Source organism: Biomphalaria glabrata, chromosome 11 (assembly GCF_947242115.1).
Source record: "Biomphalaria glabrata chromosome 11, xgBioGlab47.1, whole genome shotgun sequence".
Taxonomy (NCBI): domain Eukaryota; kingdom Metazoa; phylum Mollusca; class Gastropoda; family Planorbidae; genus Biomphalaria; species Biomphalaria glabrata.
The window spans coordinates 5,832,493-5,838,198 of NC_074721.1; positions in this window are offsets into that span (position 1 = coordinate 5,832,493).

Below are 5,706 nucleotides of genomic sequence, written 5' to 3' on the forward strand. Positions count from 1 at the left end.
AGAAGCGTAGTGAGGGAAGGGAAAGGGAGGCACGATGTCCAGGGCGCCGCCATCAAGTGGCGCAATACGCAGAGAGGCGCAACAAAATGTATTGTAGATATTTCAGTTAGGTAACACATAATAATATATAATATAATAATAAATAATCTGTTCAATTATCTAAGGTGACAAAACTCTACATATTTTAGTCATATTTTAGTACTGAATTTTGAATTTCCCTTTTTGGTATATAAACAAAATAATGAATTACCAGTGATTAATTGATTATTTTTTATTGATTCGTGTTTTGTCTATGCCAATGAATAATTGTGCAAAGTCTCAACTTGATCTGTGAATGGGTGTGAAAGAAAACTTTTTACCAGATAGACAGACAGATAGACAGACAGAGATGATATAAGCCTTCTAAAGATCATCACATTTTTTATTCACAGATATTACAATTGTCTGGCAATGAAAACCTCTTCAATGAATGAAGTTTATTTAAAATTTATGGTAACGTTGGTGGATTATCAAAAATGTACAACGTACAATTATTTTGATAAAGCTGATATTCAATTTCAAACAAGTCCCAAATTTCAATGTGATTTGCAAAAATATTTAAATACTATAACTATAAGTATGGAATGTTCCCGAATAGAAAATATTCTTTGTCGTCTGCTGATTTTTGAAGTTATGAATGAATTAGAAACAACGTTGAATCACGCTGGCAGTTATCTCAATTGTTCCTCATTGTCTGACTGTAGCTGCACTGCAACGCAACATTGTTTCTTAATTCAGCTACCTACAATACAACCAATTTCAGACAATATATAAAACCATCAGCTCAGTCAACATATGTCACATCTACAGTATTTGAAAATCAACAAAAGTTGAACAAAAGTCTTTCAGTGAATACCACTCACTCGACTAACACAAATGTGATCATAATCGTGGTTTGTAATTCTGTCATTTACATTTGCTGCTCTAGCAGTTTATTGTTTTTATACTAAAAATACTTAAAGAAGAAAAACTGGTTAAAATGTCAATGATATAACAATGAATGAAAACAAGAATAAAATCACTACGATTGGTATGATTTAGTCAAATACACCTTATACCTTATAATACTTCTGTCATCAGTGATATGGACGTGAATGGCTATCAAGCATGCGAACAAAAGTGTAACAAATTTATTAACTATGTAAACACCGAAGACGGGAAAGAAACTTCGAATTTCCAAACAAGATCTACCTCTTTCTCTTCTACAAATAGTAACACAAAAGACGGGACAGAGTATGCCAGAATTGGCGACAACGTTAGATTACATTTCAATGATTATGATTCTCTCCTATCCCAAATGGCGCCTCTGAGCGCGCAAAATTTCTGAGGTCTGTACACAAACTGTTAAAACTTTCAAACTACCACTTGAAGATGTATTGGAAGATACTATTTCTCGGGGTAGCTATCCTTCAATGATAGATACGTCAAGAAGTTCAGGTCTTAGTGCTAGATGCTCCAACAAATCCCTATACCTAGGCTAAAAATGTTCAAGTTTCAGTGATAGATGCCCCAACAGATATTTATTCCCAGCCTAAAGATTTTCGGATCTCATTTATAGATTCTCAGACTAAACCTTAAACCTAGGAAAGGATGATTAGGTTTTCTAGATGACTATGCCATCACACCTTTGTATTCTGGCAAAGGATGTTCAGGTTTAAAAAAAAAGAGACTCCAACATACAGCTGCGTAGGATACCAAAGACTTTTGTATATCATTGTTAAAATATTTTAACCTTCAAAGTAATTTTACTATGATCATTTTGTAAAACTTGAACTATAAGTGTGTATTAATTAATTAGTCTCTAGACGGCGTTTTTTTTATTTATTTATTGTTTTATCAAAAATATACTTTTTGGAAAACCAAGGTTAAGGTACCAACATGGAATTAAAAATAATTTTAAATTGTTTAATATTGTTATCACATTCTGTTATTACATTATAAATTCTTTTTGTTCTGTAACTTAAATAAAAAGGTTAAATAAATGTTCTTAGCTGTTATAAACAATTTGTACCTAAAACTCCCAAAATTCAAAAGCCCAGTCTTCACCGAGATTCAAATCCAGGACCCTGGGTTCGGAAGCCAAATGCTCAACTATTCGGCCACCGAGCTCCCTTCTGTTTCTGCATAGGTCGCAGTAAAAAGGGATGTTTGTATTGTATCGATACAATTATTTACGTGTTTCTTGTTACTAGATGTGACCTCACTTAACTCAAAAGTAACAATAAGGTAAGTATCTTCTTATAGTTCATAGAAGATTTAGTCTAGAGATCCTTACGTTAAGAAAAAGTGCATTAGGTATATGCAAATATGAAGTCATTAATCGTTTTTTCAATACCACAAGATATATCTTAATATTAGGGAATATACCTTATCATCATAAGTGTAATGAATGGGCTATAATATTAATGACATAAGAGAATATAACTTAACATCATAAGTGTACTGAATGGGCTTTAATATAATGACATAAGAGAATATAACTTAACATCATAAGTGTACTGAATGGGCTTTAATATAATGACATAAGATAATATAACTTAACATCATAAGTGTACTGAATGGGCTTTAATATAATGACATAAGAGAATATAACTTAACATCATAAGTGTACTGAATGGGCTTTAATATAATGACATAAGAGAATATAACTTATCATCATAAGTGTAATGAATGGGCTTTAATATAATGACATAAGAGAATATAACTTATCATCATAAGTGTACTGAATGGGCTTTAATATAATGACATAAGAGAATATAACTTATCATCATAAGTGTACTGAATGGGCTTTAATATAATGACATAAGAGAATATAACTTATCATCATAAGTGTACTGAATGGGCTTTAATATAATGACATAAGAGAATATAACTTATCATCATAAGTGTACTGAATGGGCTTTAATATAATGACATAAGAGAATATAACTTATCATCATAAGTGTACTGAATGGGCTTTAATATAATGACATAAGAGAATATAACTTATCATCATAAGTGTACTGAATGGGCTTTAATATAATGACATAAGAGAATATAACTTATCATCATAAGTGTACTGAATGGGCTTTAATATAATGACATAAGAGAATATAACTTATCATCATAAGTGTACTGAATGGGCCCAAATATAATGCCATTGATTATTGGTTATTAGGTAGACTTACACGGGGGTTGTTTTGACAGACGATAAGAAGGGATTATGGGAAAAAGTAAATATTTTGAGTTCAAGAAAATCGTTAAATCGTCATTTGCTTTGTGGGATAGAAAAAACTCAATGAAAAAAAAAGACATCATTATACAAATTTAATAAAATCAAACCGTATCACAGGGACAACAGGTCTCCCAAAGACCTTCCTCCAGGGAACAGTACCAGGAAAAAGTTGAAGAGGCAGACAGAGAAAGCAATAAAAGACAACATAAAAGAATGGAGAGTCCTAACGTTAAAAGAGATTCTATCCAAGGCAAACGAGAGAAAGGAGAAAGACGGTTGACAGATCATGTATGGTGCCCCTATAGTTTATTAGATGAAGGTATAGGCGAAGAAAAGGGAGTATCAAAGCATGGCAGTAATTGCATCTTTGACAGGACGAATCCTTTAAAGATGTTATTATTACAAAGACATTTCCTTGCCCTTGAAATGTGAATACAATAATAATAATAATAATTTAATTTATAGAGCGCTGTTAACAAATAAAATGTAGGTTCAGGCCGCTGTGATAACATTCTAACCATAATCACGAGAGTTAAAATGACTAACAAAACTAAAAATGTTTTAAACAGGTAGGTCTTAATGTTCTTCTTGAAAGTACTGTAGCATGTTGTCTATCAATGGGGAGTGAGTTCCAAACCTTTTGTCCGTGCACTAAAAAAATCACGCAGACCGTAGCTTTTGAGGGAGAATCGTGGCACCACTAGAACCGTTGAGTCCATTGAGCGCAGGGTTCTCTGGGGGACATATGAAGTGATCAGTTGGCTTAAGTACAAGGGCATTTATTTATTATACATAACACTGATGACAAAGTGTGGCCACCTAGTACGGCTTGTTGTCGGTTCTCGCTTTCACGGGAAGCCAGTGGCGTGTTCACAAGAAAGTAGTAGCTTAATCTCGTCTACTTTTTCATAGGACTTTTAGTGCAGCGTTGTTCTGAATTCTTTTCACCTTGGAGATTTTGTCATCAGGTATGCACGGGCATGCTATTCTGCCTCAAAGTGGCGCCCGTGTGGAAACGGTTACTTGAGGGGGTAACTAGGCTAAATGAATGGTAAAACAAAACTCCCGTGGGGGTGTCCAAGTGTACGCGAGAGTGGACCCAGTGCACGGACGGAGTTAAGAGCTCTCACGACCCTGTCGATAATCCATGCACCGTTCCTCAAGGGACCGTTACATTAATGGCGAGTTCCCCCAGGGTTAGTTTGGTACCGCATAGGAAAATGTCGGAGGCTCCCGGTAAACTCGGTCCTTTGGCCATGCGTCCGGTGGCCAGTTATGTCGGAAATAGCAATGCTTTATATAGTAATTGACTTGGGTCTCTTCCAGACAGAACGGTGGTTCAGACAGGTTTGTTTTTTTTACTGTGTGACGCACAAACAGGTTTTTTTTTTCAAACTTAGAGCTCGAAGATCCTTCGGCTCAGCTCTTAGACGATCAAAGGGTATACCTGCTAGTACGGCATTGCAGTAGTCAAGGCGGGAGAGCATTATAGTGTAGGACTAACTTTTATTGTTGTTGCGGGAGGTAGTTCAAAGGGGAGGAGGAAGCAGATAAGTAAAATTGATAAGCCCTTCTAGAATAAATGGAAAAAAAAACAAAAAACATATGTGCGTATGAGTGTTTGGAGAGGCTGTTTCTCAATCCAGTTAAAAGTCTATGTCGGAGAAATTACAATACGCATGGAGAAAAAAAAATGGTTCTAGGAAGAGATAGAGATGGAGAGAGAGAGGTGGAGAGATAAAAGTGGAGAGATAGACGTTTTAAATTTCATTGTAACAAATCCATTGATTCACTCGCTAAAAGTACGTTTAAATGTGGCTCGTTTATTAATTTTAAAAAAAAAGGCATTGGACGTCCAGGCCATTGGAACAAATCAATTGACTTAGCCGGTGGTGTACTATTAGTACAGGATATTCATGACTAGTAGAGTCTCAACTAAAATGTTATAAAAATTACTAACTTAATATCGGCTACGCCAGCAATAAGGATTTAAATGTGTAAATTACAATCGGCTTAGACGCGCATCATGCATGTGTGGGTGCACCTAACGTGTAGACAAGGGCTGATACATAAAAAGTGGAGACTAGAACAGATTACGAAGGAGGAGCTATATGTATATAACATTGAAGTTTATCGAAAAAGAAATGTTGATCAATAGAATTATAAATTGTTAAATTATGATTGCTCATCTAGTAACAATTATTATTATTTAGAATGTGTATATTTTACACTGATCAAGGTAGATAACAAAACATAAAATAAATGTCTCTATGTGTAAAATTTATAAAGTGTTACCGCCCTTGTATTGACCTAATTTAAAACTGAAACCTCCACTGGCGCGCAATAACACGAAAACATGGCTAAGTCTTCCTGTGTGTCTCAGACGTTTTGTGACCTACTTTTACAGGAGTTAGGAGCCGTCTAAAATACTAGCTCTAGATTTAGGCTATAGC